This window comes from Bidens hawaiensis, unplaced genomic scaffold (assembly GCF_021521415.1).
Source record: "Bidens hawaiensis isolate Kalapana, Puna unplaced genomic scaffold, B.hawaiensis_p1.1 tig00025013_1, whole genome shotgun sequence".
Taxonomy (NCBI): Eukaryota; Viridiplantae; Streptophyta; class Magnoliopsida; order Asterales; family Asteraceae; genus Bidens; species Bidens hawaiensis.
The window spans coordinates 21,663-38,615 of NW_027493976.1; the positions used below are offsets into that span (position 1 = coordinate 21,663).

The 16,953-nt window shown below is 40.8% G+C and overlaps 1 pseudogene; it reads left to right on the forward strand.

The window, feature by feature from the left end:
* Nucleotides 1-11,999: 11,999 nt before the first annotated feature.
* LOC143570622 (alanine--tRNA ligase-like) lies at nucleotides 12,000-14,219 on the forward strand (annotated as a pseudogene).
* The last annotated feature ends 2,734 nt before the right edge of the window (nucleotides 14,220-16,953 follow it).

Genomic DNA, 16,953 nt, shown 5'->3' on the forward strand with positions numbered 1-16,953 from the left:
AGATTGTATCCAGAAAGGTGAGGGCATTTTGAACTCAAACCTATGACTGCTCTTTCTTCTAGCGGAGTGATTGTGCTCTTCTCGTCTAGCGAGGAGTCGTCACTTTGTGAAGAAGTTTGTTCAACTGATGTTAACAGAGCTGGGAACTCATCTGCAGGTCTTACTCGTCAATGTGTTGCGTCCCACCAAACGGCGGAGCAAGACGATGCTACCACTGTAGCAGAAGGTAAGAGACCTGTTGCTGAGGACGTCACTGCTGAGGGTGATCGTCCAGTTGTTGATGCGGGTGCTTCCAAAGTGGCGGGCAAGCGCAAGGTTAATCCCGTAAGATTATTTCTAAGAAGAAAAAATTTAAAAAGACAAACCCTTCCGCCTTGGGAGCGCGCCTGGACCAGCTTGATGCTGAGGATCCTTCGTTAGGTATGCAAAGTTTACCTTACGTTCTCTTTATTTATTTTTGAGTTGGAATATTTCTAGCCCACTGTTAATGGTCTTTAGTGAATCTGGATAACCTGTCTAAAGGTATTTCCAGTTTAAAGGATTCCCCTGTTCGTCCGCCACCACCGCCTCCTAATACTGCCGAGGACCCGGTAGTTGTAGCGGATGATTCGCCTTTGAAGGGTAAGGGGGTTTACACGACTGATCATGCCAAGGTGTCGCCCTCTTATAATGTTTACCGTTTTAGGGATCAAGGGGGGGGGGTAAGCACGTTCCCTTATGCTTCCCAAACTTCCCCTACTCCTGAAGAGGAAGACCCTACCCCGCATCAACCTAATTGGACCTTACGTCGGGATTCGACATTCCGTGACGTGAACGCATGTTATGAATTTCTGCGGGAGGGTCTTCCGCATGGTGAAAAGGAAAGACGTCGCCTCAGCGTCCGCCAGGAGTTGCTGAACTCTCATACTTACTATGTGGAAAATTCTATTTCCACTACCCATGAGATAACCAGAGACTGGCTGGCGATGAATGAAGAATGGGACGAACTGGCGGCCTCTGCTTCTGATGCTAAAGAAGAAGCCCTTAGGGCTATAAACGAAGCTAGAGAAACCGGCCAAGCCCTGGAGGCGGAGAAGGTCGCTCGCTCCGCAGCCGAGGAAGCTAAGGTTGCCCTCCAGGGGCAACTGGAAGAACAGGCCAAAGCAATGGCTGAACAGGCCAAGTTGATTGAGGTCTGCAGGCTGAATCAGCGGCCAAAGACAAGCGTCTTTCTGATCTTAATGCCAAAAATCGTGACCAAGCTTTGGAGTGCGCTGGTCACAAGATGGAGCTTGTGTGGGCCAAGGCAGACCAAAAATGGCTACTGGCGGAAGCTATTCCCAAGGTATGTATTCTATTCTAGCCACAAATAATCTAAGTGTTTAGAGTTATTTATACGTGATGATTTTGACAGGTCATTGCTGATGTTCGGGCTAGTGATGTGCTTGGGAATTGTGTTGCTATCCTTCTCAAAGCTTCTAAACAGGCCGGTCGCCAACTAGGCTTCCAAGAAGGTTATCAGTTTGGATTAAACTCCAAGCTTCCTGAGGAGTATGTCTTAGCTGGTCAGGATACTGTTGCCATCCTTAAGCAGAAGTCAAAGGATTTCGATTTATTGAAATTCTCCTTGACGGATCAGATATCCGGACTTACTGATAAGGAAGACAGCATCTAGCAGCTAAAGACTCTTCTAGAACTTGATGGAGAAGAGGAAGAAGAGGAAGAAGAAGGTGCGGGAAACGATAATGCAGAACACAACGATGCCGCGCCTTAGATAGATTTTTCTATTTTCTTCTTAATTAAATTCCTCTATGTCTTTGTAATCCCTTTTTGTATGAATAAAGAAGGCTTTTTATTGTATCCGGCTCACTTTGTTTATATATATTTTTTTATAATATAAGTGTTTTCGGCGGATCTTCTTTGTGTACGAATAAAGGATTATGTAATAATACAAGTCTCAAATGACTGAAATGAAAATTTTCATAACTAAGGCATAAGCCGAATTACAAGAAACGAAATTACAAAGGTTCTTAGCATCTAGTTAGGCACACAGGCCAAAAGAAAAACCAACTAAATGTAACATTTTCTCAGTTGGGCCCCATTCCAGGTTCTAGGGATCTCTGTCCTGTCCAACCTTTCGAGTTTGTAAGCACCTTTAGATAGAACTTTCTGAACTCTATAAGGTCCTTCCCAGGTAGGGGCCAACTTGCCCGAAGGCTCTTAACCCGAGGCTTCATTACTGCGGAAGACAAAGTCTCCCGCGTCAAATTCACATCTTTGGATCCGAGAGTTATAATATTTTTGCAACTGGCGTTTATAGTTATGCTCTCGGATCGATGCAAATTCCCTCCTTTCCTCAAGGAGGTTAAGGTTCATCCAGAGTTCATGATCATTATCTTCGATCATGAGAACTCTGGCGGATGGGATTTCGATTTCAGCCGGAATCATAGCCTCAGTGCCATAGGTTAGACTAAAGGGGGTTTCGGAGTTGCTGGAGTTTTTTCTGAGTGCGGAAAGCCCATAGTACATGGGGAAATTCGTCCACCCAACCCGTCCTTTTAGTTCCTAGTCTGGCCTTGATTCCTTCTTTGATGGTCCGATTAGTTCGGTCAACTTGACCATTCGCTTGCGGGTGAGCAACAGAGGTGAAGGTTTGAGAAATGTGTAATTCTTTTAGCCATTCTTGTAACCCACTATCCGCGAATTGTGTTCCGTTGTCACTAACGAGCTCTAGAGGGAGGCCAAAACGACATATGATGAATTCCCACAAGAATTTTTTAACACTCGCTGCTGTTATAGAAGCAAGTGGTTTGGCCTCCACCCATTTTGTAAAGTAGTCAATGGCTACTATTAAGAATTTGACCCGTCCAGGGGCTTCAGGGAAAGGTCCCATGATATCAATAGCCCATTTGTAAGGCCCTGTTACCGGTAGCCCTACTTTCGTGTTGGATTTACTCATAAACGCAGTTCTAAATTTCAGAGTTAATTAAAACATTCGCGGAATATAAAAGCTTTCATAAAACATTTCATAACAAAACACATCTTGTCTTAAAACGTCATCTTGTCTTTCAAAATAAACAAAACATTAAACTTAAACGTCTTGAGTCTTCCGATGACAGCCTCTTATTCAGTGCCACGTGTCTCCTCAAGCGAGCTGCCTCATCCTACTCACCTGCGTGCATACTAAAAGTCAGCTACGCTGAGTGAGTTCTAGTTAATCATACATTATACAATACACACAAACTTATATTCTTTCATTCATACTTTCATACTTTCAAACTTTCATACTTTCATACTTTCTTTTGTATTAACTTGCTTTCATATCTTACGTTATAAAGAGCATTACGCCCTACATTCCTCGAGTATTATTAGGGCTCGGTACCCTCCTTCCTCTAGTATTATTAGGGCTCGGTACCCTCTTTCCTCGAGTATTATTAGGGCTCGGTACCCTCTTTCCTCGAATATTAGTAGGGTTCGGTTACCTAGTTCTCGAATATTAGTAGGGTTCGATTCCCTCCTCGTTACCATACAACCATACATCATACCTCGAGTATTATTAGGGCCCGGTACCCTCTTCGTAACCATACAACCATACAACCATCCTTTCTTTCTTTTATTAACTTTATCACATTCATACACATAAGCATACATATCATACTTACCTTATACATAGCGTTACAACCTGACAGTACGTGCAATATCCGAAGATCGTTCACGTACCATCAAGCAATCATTCATACATTTCACATTATTCACATAAGGCATACACTTATCTCTTAGGATAAGCGTATTAACAAACATATTGAGTATGCACAAAGCCCCGAAAACATAACACATAAATGGGGCTAGAAACTCACCTGAATCCTGTTACGCTCTCCGTTAATCGTTATTCCCTTCTTGAGCTATACACCAGTAATCTCTTTTCAAGTCTTGGTACATCTTTGTAGCTCATGGATGGATTGAGTACCTTGACTTATGAGCTTTATCTAAGATTCGACTTCTAAGATCACCATGGCGTGGGATCCACATACGGTCGAACCTAGTCTTGACCCCATGAGTGTTTTCCATCAACTCATCTTGCTGGCCATAAATCCTTTCTTTCTTTACTAACCCTTCATCTACTAGCACCTCTAACTGCACCTTGATGATTTCTTCAAAAAGACTTGGGTTCATGATTAACTTGTATGAGTTTACTGTTGCAAGGACTTCCTCGTTCTTACGACTTAACGCGTCAGCGACTACATTAGCTTTACCGGGATAGTACTTAATGTCGCAGTCATAATCCTTAATCAACTCCAACCATCTTCTCTGCCTCATGTTCAATTCTTTAATGCTCGAAGAAGTACTTTAAACTCTTATGATCTGTATAGATAGTACACTTAGTACCGTACAGATAATGCATCCATATCTTAAGAGCATGCACTACAACTGCCAACTCTAAATCATGCGTCAGATAAGTACTCTCATGGACTTTCAACTGTCTGGACGCATATGCTATGACCTTCCCTCGTTGCATCAAAATGCAACCCAGTCCTTGATGCGAGGCATCAGCACAAACAACTAGGCGAACTCCATTAACTGTCTTAACACATTTTTCATTAGGTTTTTAATTTACTTTCTAATTTGCTAACTCCAGCGAACTTATCATTAAGCGAACTTACTGTAAGCGAACTTAACTCAGGCGAAGTTGGTGGTCGGTGAAGTTAACTCTAGGCGAACATATGCCAGGCGAAGTTATCAGTTAGGCGAACTTGTCACCAGGCGAAGTTATCAGTTAGGCAAACTTGGCCTTAGGCGAAGTTATCAACTAGGCGAACTTGGCCTTAGGCGAAGTTATCAGTTAGGCGAACTTGGCCTTAGGCGAAGTTATCAGCTAGGCGAACTTGCTTGCAAGCGAACTTGCATGAAGGCGAAGTTATGGCTTGCAGGAGAAGTTGCCCAGCTGCCGTCTCTGTTCAAACTTAATCACCAAAATCACCCTTATTTCATTGAGAATTTCTTGGATATTATGTTAACTAACTCCGCGATCATTCTCATGGTCTAGTTCGGGTAAAACTTAGCCCGGAAAGACATAAAGTTTGGAGCTTTCGGCTTAAAACGTTTAATAACAAGTCGCCGTACATGGTGATAGGTTTGTCAAGTTCATTTCCAACATCAAGTTTGTTACTTTACGTTTCGTTTAGACCCGATTTACTTTATGTTTAAGTTTCAAAGCTAACCGATCCTAAAAATGTAAACTTTAAGGTAAAAGGCATACCTTTACGCGTTCGGTGCGGTCGCGATTTGCTTGGTTATCTCGTATCTAGCTCGTATATCGAAGGTCTAATAATGGTTGGCTTGATTTTAGACTCGAGTCCCGTTCTCTCTCTCTCGCGGCCGTGTGAGGTGAAAGATGTGTGTGTTTTTGAGTGTGTAGAGATTAAGATGGAATGAAATGAGGTTTAGGGTTTTATGGTGGTTTAGGAGGATATTTATACCTCTTGAAGCCCGTGGACCTAAAGCCCATTACTACTTAATCCACCTTAATTAATCTAAGTCCATGATCCGTTCTCGATATTAAATAAATTGATAACGCGAAATCACTAAACGTAACTTTCTTTATTTAACATTATAATATTTTAGGATGTTACACCATTTCTGGAACGGCCAGGCTGAAGTGACTGGAACTAACCCGTTCTTTGGTTGTAGCATGTTAGGGGCATGCCTTTGACAAGAATCACACTTTCTGATTTCATTTACAGCATCCAAGTGCATCCCCGGCCAATAGTATCCGGCGTTCATTAACTTCGCCACGACCATTCGCGGGCCAGCGTGAAGACCACAAATGCCTTCATGAACTTCTCTGATTAGGTAATTCGCGTCCTCAGGATCCACACATCGTAGTAGTGGTCCGAGGAAGGAACGTCGATACAAGACACCGTCAAGTATTTGATAGTTCAAGGCTTTGTGCTTTATCTTCCGGGCCGCTGTTTTTCCTTCCGGAAGTGCTCCGGACGACAGGTATGCTGTAATCGGTGTCATCCAGGATTCTACTCCCGTTTGGATCACTAAGACCTGATGTTGCGGGACAGACGGGCGGTCAAATATTTCGATGCGGATGTCTTTGGCAAAGTGTTCGAAGTTTGTTGAGGCCAATTTACTGAGGGCATCCGCTGATCTGTTCTCACTTCTCTTTATATGAATAACTTTGCAAGAAGAGAATTGGAGCATCAGATCTTTCGCCTGTGACATATATGAAGCCATGATATCATGTTTCGCTTCGTATGTGCCGTTGATCTGTCCCGCAATCAACATGGAATCCACTCGGGCTTCCAAATGCTTAACCCCAAGCTTTTTAGCTATTCTCAAGCCTGCCAAAAAAGCTTCATATTATGCCTCGTTGTTGTTACTTTTGAAGTCCAACTTTATAGCATATGTGAATTCATGGCCTTCGGGATTGACTAGCCTGAGGCCTGCGCCACATCCCTCACTGCTTGAAGCTCCATCCGTAAATAAGGACCAAATCTGTCCTGATTCCGGAGGTGCTTGGGGTTGTTGCTCGATCAAACATTCTTTTTCTTTGTGATGCGGGACTTCTGTCACGAAGTCCGCCAGCACCTGCCCTTTGATTGCTGGCCTAGGTTTGTACTCTATTGCGTGTTCACCTAACTCGATGGCCCACTTGGCTAGTCGTCCAGAAAATTCAGGCTTGCTGAGAACGTTTTTGAGCTTATATCCAGTTAAGACATTGATGGGGTGCCCTTGAAAGTACCTGCGGAGACGTCGGGAAGCATATACTAGTGCCAAAACAAGTTTTTCCAGCATGGAATATCTTGTTTCGGGGTCTGATAACGTTCGGCTGACGTAGTAGATCGGTGTTTGAACATTTTTGCGATCTGTCAGAAGAATAGCCCCAATGGCAATGTCGGAAGCTGATAGATACAACGTTAAAGGGTCTCCCGTTTGGGGTGCTGTCAACGTGGGCAATTCCATCAAACACCTTTTAACCTCCAGAAAAGCTTGTTCCGCTTCCGCGGTCCATTTAAATTGTGCCTTCTTGTGGCAATTCCTTAAAGTTGAGATGAAAGGATGAGACTTAGCTGCATGATTTGCCAAAAAATGATTCAGAGCAACCAGTCGGCCATTGAGTGTCTGAACTTCTTTGAGGGAAGATGGAGAAGGCATGCGGGCTATAGATTGAACTTTATCTGGGTTAGCTTTGAAGCCCGCATCCGTGACAATTACTCCCAGAAACTTTCCCTCTTCTATTCCAAATGAACACTTGGCGGGATTCAACTTCATATTGATGCTCCTTAGAGTTTCGAAAGTTTCTTCGATATCCCTCAACATCTGGTCTTCCTCAACACTTTTTATTACGAGATCATCCATATACACTTCTAAGTTTCGGCCAATTTGATCTTTAAACGCTATGTCCATTAATCGTTGATATGTGGCTCCCGCATTTTTTAGTCCGAAAGGCATCATTTTGTAACAAAAAGTGCCTTGATCGGTACGAAATGCTGTTTTGTCCTCATCGCCCGCTGCCATGCGGATCTGATGGTAGCCCTTGTAGGCATCCAGGAAGTATTTGAATTTAAATGGTGCCACAGCATCAACCTTGAGATCTATTTCGGGTAGGGGATAACAATCTTTGGGACATGCTTTATTTAGATCTTTGAAATCGATACACATCCGCCATGACCCATTGCTTTTGGGGACAATAACTGGATTGGCAACCCAGGTTTGATAACGAATTTGGCGGATGATTCCAGCTTGTAGGAGGTCCTGGACTTGCTTATTCATTGCTTTTGTTTGTTCCGGACCCATCTTACGTTGTTTTTGAACAATAGGCGTAAAAAACGGGTTTACCCTTAATTTGTGCTCCGCAATGTTCCGCGGAACACCAGTCATGTCCGCGGGTTGCCATGCGAACACATCAATATTTTTCGATAATAACTGTTTTAAGAAAGTCCGTACTATCTCGGAAATAGCAGGTCCTATTGTTACAGTTTGATCAGGAAATTTGTTGTTCAAAACCCATTTCTCTGGTTCAGTCCTCATAGTTTGTTTTGGAATCTTGCTAGGTTTTGAGCTCTCTGTTGCAAAGCAGTGTCGATTAACATAAATTATTGCTATGCCGGTGTGAGTTGGGACTCCTACTGCACCGTGTGCTATGGACGGGTGACCATTGAAGTCACCAATCGCTTCTCGTCCAAGAATAATGTCATGCTTTGATGTCGCTGGTAAAACCAGAAATTCGACCTCTTCTGTCCTAGAATGAATTCCATCACTTAAGGTGACTGGGAATGAGATTACCCCTCGCGGATGCATTATTTCCCCTCCGAATCCCGATACTGGAGCGTGGATGGGTTTTAACCTTTCCTTATCATCCTCGTCAAGCTGTTCAAAACATTGTTCATACATAATGTCCGAAGTACTACCGGTGTCGAATAAGACGTATTGGAAACGGTAATGTCCGAATTGAGCAGTGATGATCAAGGGGTTTTTGTTATTCGGGACTCCTCTGATTCGAGGAAAAATCACTGGCTCATTCTTCCATTCCTCATCATCAGACTCCTTCCTCTTTTTTCTTGTATCATACCCGCCTTGTATCATATGGACGTTTAAATCTCTAACTTGCTTTTTACTCGGACCCTGGATATCCCGTGCGGGAGTTTTACCATTGTCAGGTTTTCCACCTTTTACCAAGTGTCCAAGTTTTCCAGACTTTACGGCTGCTTCAATTTCAGTTTTTAATGTTCTGCATTTATTCATATTATAACCAATGTCATCATGATACGAACAACGCTTTTTCGGGTCAAGGAATGATCTTCTCGTCAGTGGCTGCGGTTTTTTAAAATTCACATTCTCCGTTGTGAGAATTTCAGCGAGAGTCTTTGAAAGGGGAGTCCAATTATTGGGGCCTCGGTTCGAGGGTCCCGTTTTGTTTTTATTGCCTATGAGGGATTGTGCATCAAATGGTTTTGGTGCTTCCGTACTTGGCTGAAGTCTTGACCAGATAGGGCCTTTCGCCTGTCTATTTGGTCTCGGGGTTTGTAACTCGACTTTAAATTTTTGCTTTGAATTACCACTCCTTAACGTTTTCTCGGTGTTCGCATACACTTTTTCTGCAGTCATGAGATCGTCCCACTCTTTTGGCATTCCATCTCTGCCCGTAAGTGTGCGGACTAAATCATCACATCTGACGTTTTTGCGGAAGGCACCCCGAAGCATGTCTTTGCTTATACCACCGATGTTTAGGCTCTCATCATTAAATCTGGTGATAAAATCTTCTATAGACTCGTTATAGCGACGAACGACGTCTAAAATTTCTGATTGGTCTCGAGTATGTTTCTTCTGTTGACTGAACTGTTGAGAAAATTTCTTCACCAAATCGTCCAAGCTAGAAATTTCACCGTCAGGTAACTTTTCAAACCATTCTCTTGCTGCCCCTGTTAATGTCAATGCGAACATGTGACACCAATAGGGAAGTGTCCAACCACTAACACCGCCTACCGCCACAAAATTCTGGAGATGATCACTTGGATCAGTCATACCATTGTACTTACCTACCGATGTAGGTATCTTAGCATTAACAGGAAAGGGTGCTGTGGCAATGCTTGCTATGAATTTTTATTTTTCGGCGAAAGCTGCGGGGCGGTATGGTTTAGTGAAGTCTCGTTCAACATTGCTGTGGTATTCGGTATGGCGAACTATGTCATGCGGACGACTACTCCTTGCTCTGGAGCTCATTCCACTATCTCCGGTATACGTACTGTATTCACCCGGTTGATAAGTTGAATCATAGCTATCAAATTCCTCCAAGTAGGATGGCATCCGCATGTCTATGCGAGGACGAGGGCATAACCTCGGTATTTCACCAAACTCTGGCTCCGCATGCTGACTGTAACGGATCTGACTTCCTCTCACTGTAGGTGGAGGAGAAAGAGATCTCCGGGGAGATTCCTCATAATCCAGAGTACGAATGTGAAACCTTTCGTTACGTTTTCTGCGTTCATACTCAGCCACCAAACTTTGTTGTTGCGCGTGGAGCCATTCTTCAGGAGTTAACGTTCCTCTAGATCTAGAGTTACGTTGTTGAGATCTCATCCTATCAGAGTCGCTCGAGTTGTTTTCCGGATCAAATACCGACCGGTTTCGGCGGGTCTCTTCTGCAATTTGTTTGGGGTTACCCAAATTGGAACCTTCCGGTGCCGAGGCACATCCAGTGTCTGTGGGAATGAGGCCGGTCGGTGCTGTAATATTTTCTAGAGTAAATTCCCCAGGTGTTACATTGGTGATTCGTGACCCCGGTGCTGTGACACGTTCAAGAGTACGGCCACTTGGAGTCGTAATTCGTGCAAAAACACTGAGACCCGGAGGTGCTTCTGTGTTAGTTACGCGTGAATCTGGTGCAGGGGTTCCCGTCGGTCCTTCAGGATGGTTACTCATATCAAACAAACCGAAAAACCAACGAAAATTATTGCTGTTCTAACACCAAAAACGGATGGCGCCAATGAAGAAACACGGATCCAATCCCCGGGTATGGGTCCTGGATCCAATGAGTCTACGGGGTAAAGTACGATAATTACAACTAAGATATGAGTAAAGCTTCCCAAAGTCCAATGACCGGAACCTGCAAAACAGACACCGTGAGTCTCGTTACAGGAAGGACAAGAGGGGGGTCTTTCTGTAACCACCCTCCGGCGTGAGAATCAGTAACCTTCGTAAATGAAGAAAGTACTAAAGTAAGCAGACTAAGTGTAGTCAGAATGCAAGTGAGTGAATGAATACCTCATACCGTTTGACAAGGTATTTATAGCCGAAGGATGTAGGAAGATGATTGGGCCAGCTGTCCTCTTCCAGAAGATCTTTGATAACTGCCTGGACGCGTGTCCTCTTGTGATAGGTTGAGATATACGTCCCATGTGCATGGGCATAACAACCTGGACACGCGTCGCCCGATGATAGGAGGGATTGCACCCTGGCCATGTGCACGGTTATAACAAACTGGCCAGGTGTCCTTTATTTATTGTTTGTTCAGTCACGTATTCTCCAAGTAAGAATCATGAACCTTCTTCTAGAGAGTATTTGAGTTATGACAGCTGTACCGCTGGCCTTGTCTTCCGGACGTTTAGGCGGATAGATATCCTATCATACGGATGACTTTTGAGGAAGCCGGGATGCTTCCGCATGTGTTATGAGGACGTTCCTCCTTATTCGTGGTATGCGGGTGATCCATGTGTCCCGCGGGTGGTTTATAAGAGGATTTTCTGTAACCCGTGGGTGATACTTAAGGGTATTTGGGTTTTTTTGGTACCCTACCTCTACACCTATATCTGTATTTATATTTATATTACATATAAAACATTTTAGATGGAAAATATGTAATTTTACCATTTTAAGACTATGCTACACTCCGGCCGGTCAAATCGTATTTACTGTTCTCCGGCGAATTCAATTCCACACACCGACCAATGCCTTCATTACGCAAACGGTTACAACGCGATTCAATCATCCGTGTTAATGGCACCCTTCAAGATGTTGTGCTTTTTAATTAACACGCTACCTAATCTTCTCTTTCTCTCACTCTCCAGATAAACAAGGCTATTCAATTGATTTTGGTTTCAATTGGTTTTTTAATAGCCGTCTGTTACAGTCCCTGTGGCACTTGACTAGGGAACAGGTGGGTATTCAACTGAATCCTAAATTCGGTTAATATATGTCTTCAAGCACGAACGACCCTACACATACCACCAATCGCCGGTTTTATGCATGAACAACCATGGCATCTCCGACCAAGAATTGAGGTTTTCAGTTAAATTTTATTGAGTTAGAGCTGCTGGTGGTCGGGTATTAAGTTAGGGCTGCTTTTGTGTGTATCTATGAACCCAAATTAACCAAATAGTAATGGTGATAATAAGCAGAGAGGCACATATCGTTTTCTTGTTGCAAGAGGTTTGTTACTTTGTTTGATTCATTGATTCTAAGTTTTCTATATGTTTTGCAATATGTAAAGTTAGTTATCATGTTTTTGTTTCATGGAGATGATAGCTGAAGAGGAAGCAAGTTTTGGAACAACTTTACTTCATTTAAGCTTTATGTTAAACTGAAAAAACTATAAAAGGTTGCGATTTAATCAAACTCCATTTCTTGTTTGTGTATATAATTAAAGGTATATGGAATTGAGAACTTTAAGAAGACAACCCAAAAATCTTCAATCTGCTTTTTTTTTTAGTCTCCATATACTAATTTAATATTATTGCAGCAATATGCTGTTACAATTGTCATGGATCCAGATGCCACCTCTGCCCTGCATAAAAGAGGGGGTTCTACAACAAGTGGCATTTTCAAGTTCGTATGGGATAAGGTATGTACACAAGCGTGTTATGTTCGCTTGTTATCATTTGCTAGCTCATCACTGCTCTAATGGTTACATTTTGACCAATTTCAGGACCACGAAAGTGTGATAAACACAGGCTCTGTGTATGTTGATCGTGCTAATGTTGGCGATGATTCTTCAAAGCACAAGGGTTTTTTATGAACAAGGTGGTCAGGTTAGTGTTAAATTAATATGCTACAAAAGCGTTGTACCATATTATCAACTTTAATGCTTTTTTGTTATTTTATTTTAAATATTTGACACTGGATGAATTGAAGGCAAATCTGGATCATTTAAAGTCACCAACGTTCAAATTTATGGTGGTTTTGTGCTTCATCTTGGTAAAATTAGTGGCGAGTCTCGGTCCAACTCCATGTGGGTGATGAAGTGATTTGTCGGGTAAGTTATTGAATACGATTACAAATTACTTGTGACCATTCACCCGACCCCTTTAACCAGTCATATTTTGGGGAATCTTGTTTAGGTGAACTAGAAAGGCGTCGAGAATTTGCTTCTAATCATACATGTACACACGTGTTAAATTTTTGCTCTGCGGGTAATCCAAAACCAACACTTTTATAAACCTTACAATATCTTGGTAGGAAGTACTCGGGACTAATGTTGACCAAAAAGGATCAATTGTTCTTCTAGAAAAACAATGGTTTGACTTATCGCACGGGAAACCTGTTAAGCACGAAGACCTTCGAAGAACCGAATCATTTGTGAATGAACAAATTAAAACTGAGTTGCAAAGGAGCTTATGCAAAACGTGTAAACGGTTTGCGTGCTATTTTAGTGTTTTTGGTTACGTAAGTGGTTTGAAATAAAAGCTGATTTTTAAATTTTTTATTTATACAAAATACACGAATTCTAAAGTTTCATTTTGAGTGCAGGTGTATCTAGAGATCCAGTTAGGATTGTTGCTATTGGTCAAAAAGTGGAGAAATTATTGGCAGATCCTAAATATGAAGAATGGTCATCGATATCTATTGAACTATGGCGGTACACAAGTTTTTAAAATTTAGTGATTTTTGTAAATATTTTTAAATCTGTTAGATCAATTTTGTGAGTAAAACTAGGGACTCATATTTCAAATATCCGCGAGGTGAAAGCGTTTGTTTGTTTGTTTTTTTGTTAGGAAGGTATTGCTAAGGGGATCAGAATTTAGAAGAGTTATTGACGTAACAACTGAATATGCTTTTGGTGCTATTAAGTAGAAAGTTGACCTGGCATCTAAGTTGGAAGGAAGCCTGCTTGAACAGGTTGACGTATTTATGTTTTTGACTCGTTAAATTTTACATTTTTGACATATTTACATTTCTTGAAATGTTTTTCCATAGAGTGGTATTCTAAATGGTCATGTGGAGTCTGCCTTGATTCCAGTAGCAAAGAAGGCGGGTCTAAAGGCAAAAATCTCCGATCTTCAGGTAAGCTTTCTCCATTTCACATGTTGGTGTGGGGTCAGACATTGCTGCTAATTTATTTGTGTTGTTTTTACGTTTTATTTTGTTAACATGTTTTGTTTTGTGGGTAGGAAATGACATTTATGGTTTTCAGCACAGACGAACAGTCGACGAAGGCATTAGTGTGTGCAGGTGTGTCGGAAAAGAGTGAAAAAAAAGATCCACTTGAAGGTTCTAGAGTGGCTGAAGGCGGCACTGAAACCGCTAGAGGGCAAAGGTGGTCTTGCTCAAGGACGGGCAACATTTTTATTTTCGTTCGGTGGTAAATGGGTTGGCTGGGCTGGGTGGGTGAATGTGTCGGGCTGGCCCAAAATATCTAGCTGCTCATGTGGTTTTGTCTCCGGGGATCGGATATTAAACACGCCGATGAGGCACTAGACGTTGCCAAGTCAAACGCGGCTCTCAAACTTGGCTAAAAGAAAGATGTTGTGTTTAAAACAAACATTTGTACCTGCTGTCTAGCAGCATGCAGGTAACGTGATGAGCATTCACGCTTAAGCATTATTACGCACTATGGTTGGTTTGGGTTATGACGCGCTTAGGTGTTAACAAGTATTTGAATTTGATGTGTTTACTGGTGACTGTTCTATTTGTCTAAACATGTTTGGGTTGCTTCTATGGTTGTACAAGCCTCTATGCAAGTTTTTTGGCTTAACAATATGCCTTTTTTATTCTTCGATGAAACAGAAAGAATGCGTGGAACAATGTTACTCTGGAAAAAGGATCTGATCCGATAAAAGTATGTTTCAAACTTCTAATGTGTTTTGTATTGGTGTTCCAATTTGGGTTAAAAACTTAAATTGTATGCCATAACCAGCTGTTGGAAAATGGAAATGGAAATTATGGCCTTTGACATTCAATTTTGTTTGGGTCATTTGTTATTACTATCAAATATAAGAATTCTTCTTTTGTTGGCTGTCACAAGCATTGACTTTTGATACTAACTTTTGACTCGCTGATTGTTGACTAATTTGTATATGTTTATTGTTTAGGTACTATGAGGATTCTAATTATATATTTATTCATGTTGTTTGTGAGGTAGATCATTGGTGTAGAAAACATGGTTTTGATGTCAGCCGCTGACAAAATATTTAGTGCTTGTGGGAAAAAAAAATGAGACCAGCCTTATGCTTAAGGGTTTAGAGCATAACTATTTTTGTACATAGGGATTTTAATTAGCTTAGAAGGATTCGGTTCGTGAGGGTATTTACATAATCTTTGTTCTTATATGTAAAACAACTACAGACTTAATTCTCATTGCATCCCCACCGCAGCGCGCGGGCTTTCCTACTAGTATGATATATTGATATTAATCAATCCCAACCAACCATGATCAGTGTATTTAGTTTCTTGTACGTTTGTGTAATCCAATTATGTATTTTGCAAAATACGTGTGGATAATTGAACCACGAGTTAATAAAACTCTTTTAATAATAAGAAATAACTAGTATTAAAACCCCCCTAAACCGAATGGTGGGGGCGTAAATGGTAAAAGAAAAGAATAAAAAAACGTTTATCCTAGCTACGGTCTTTAACTGATTCAAGCCATTAAAAAATGAAACCAAAAAGGCTCAGCCAAACGAAAAGTAAACGTAAAAGCGTTGAAGCACGCTCACCTGTGCCTATATAATACAGTAAAGTGCATTGGAAAAAAACTAAAAGTTAAGGGTCTATATGGTAATTATAACAAAACATAAGGGTATTTCATAAAAGGTAAAAAAAGATTTATTGAAATTAAAAGGTTAAACATGTCATTACAAAAATAGGACAAAGTAGCTCTTTAAAGTAGGGATGAGCTTTTTTCCCTAAATACCCGTATCCGTACATGATCAGTACCCGTACTTGTAACCGTACCTGTACCTGTACATGTCTATTGGGTACGGGTATGGGTACACAAATTTACCGATTATAGGTACGGGTACTTTCGGGTACAGGTGCGGGTACAAGTACGGGTATTACGGGTACTGGTACCCGTTTAGAATATGTAGGGGCTTTATTAAGTTTCCAACAATTATGACTTAACTTTCAAGCGGGATTTTCGAAACATAATATATATTAGTTGAAAAAGTTTATTCTCAATTTATATGTGTATATTCATATATTGTGTATTCGTATATTTTTTATTTTATTAAAACGTGTATGTGTAATTGTGTATATAATTAAATAACATCTATTAACTTTCACTCTTGTTTTTCTATAGAATTTGAGAAAACAATAAACTAAGGAAAGGAAAAGGGAATGAATTTTATATAATGGTTAATTTGTTTCATTTTGTGTTTTGGTTGTAGTATTACGGTTTTGGTATTATAGATAATTGATTATCAGTATCGTACCCTTACCGATATCTAGTTTAGTGGAGATTTTTTTAAAAAAAGAACAAAGAGGTACAAAAGCGAGTACCGTACCCAAAGTATCTGTACTCGTACCTGTACCGGTACCGGTACCCGTACCCTATAATTCGGGTACGGGTATGGGTACCAAGATTTACTGATTTTAGGTACGGTTACTTTCGGGTACAGGTACGAGTACGGTCCCGATCCCATCCCTATTATAAAGTGTAATATAGTGAATATTAAAAATATAATTATAGAATCATATGTCAATTTCCTTTTTGTTTTACTATTCTACTTTATGTTGGAAACCAGGCTCTTGATCGAACACAAGATTGAACAACTTATTCGGCTTTTTTTATTATTATAAAACCAACCACATGAATTACAATACCTCTAACCATCTATTTATACTAAACTAATTCTAGTCCTAACCCAACACAAACTCTATTTTAGTAAACAAATAAACTCCTAGATAAACCTTATTAGTTAAAACTAATAATTATCTCTAACTTAAATATAAAATACTCAATAAACAATTCACCAAAAATTATCAACAACACGTTTGATATTTATCTCCAAAATTCAAGATTAACGTCTTCACTTTAACAATATAATATTTAGCAAAGTTCTGAATTCATCTTTTATATTTACTCTTCTGTGTAAATTCTTTTTCTAAACCGCATAGTTAATGCTAGTGTACAGGTTATCAAAACCGAGCCTCGCAAGATTCCATCAACCACCAATTAACTACTATAGCATATTAATTGAAATTTATAAACTTATAAAGAAAATACAACGTTAAACTAAAAGAGAAAAA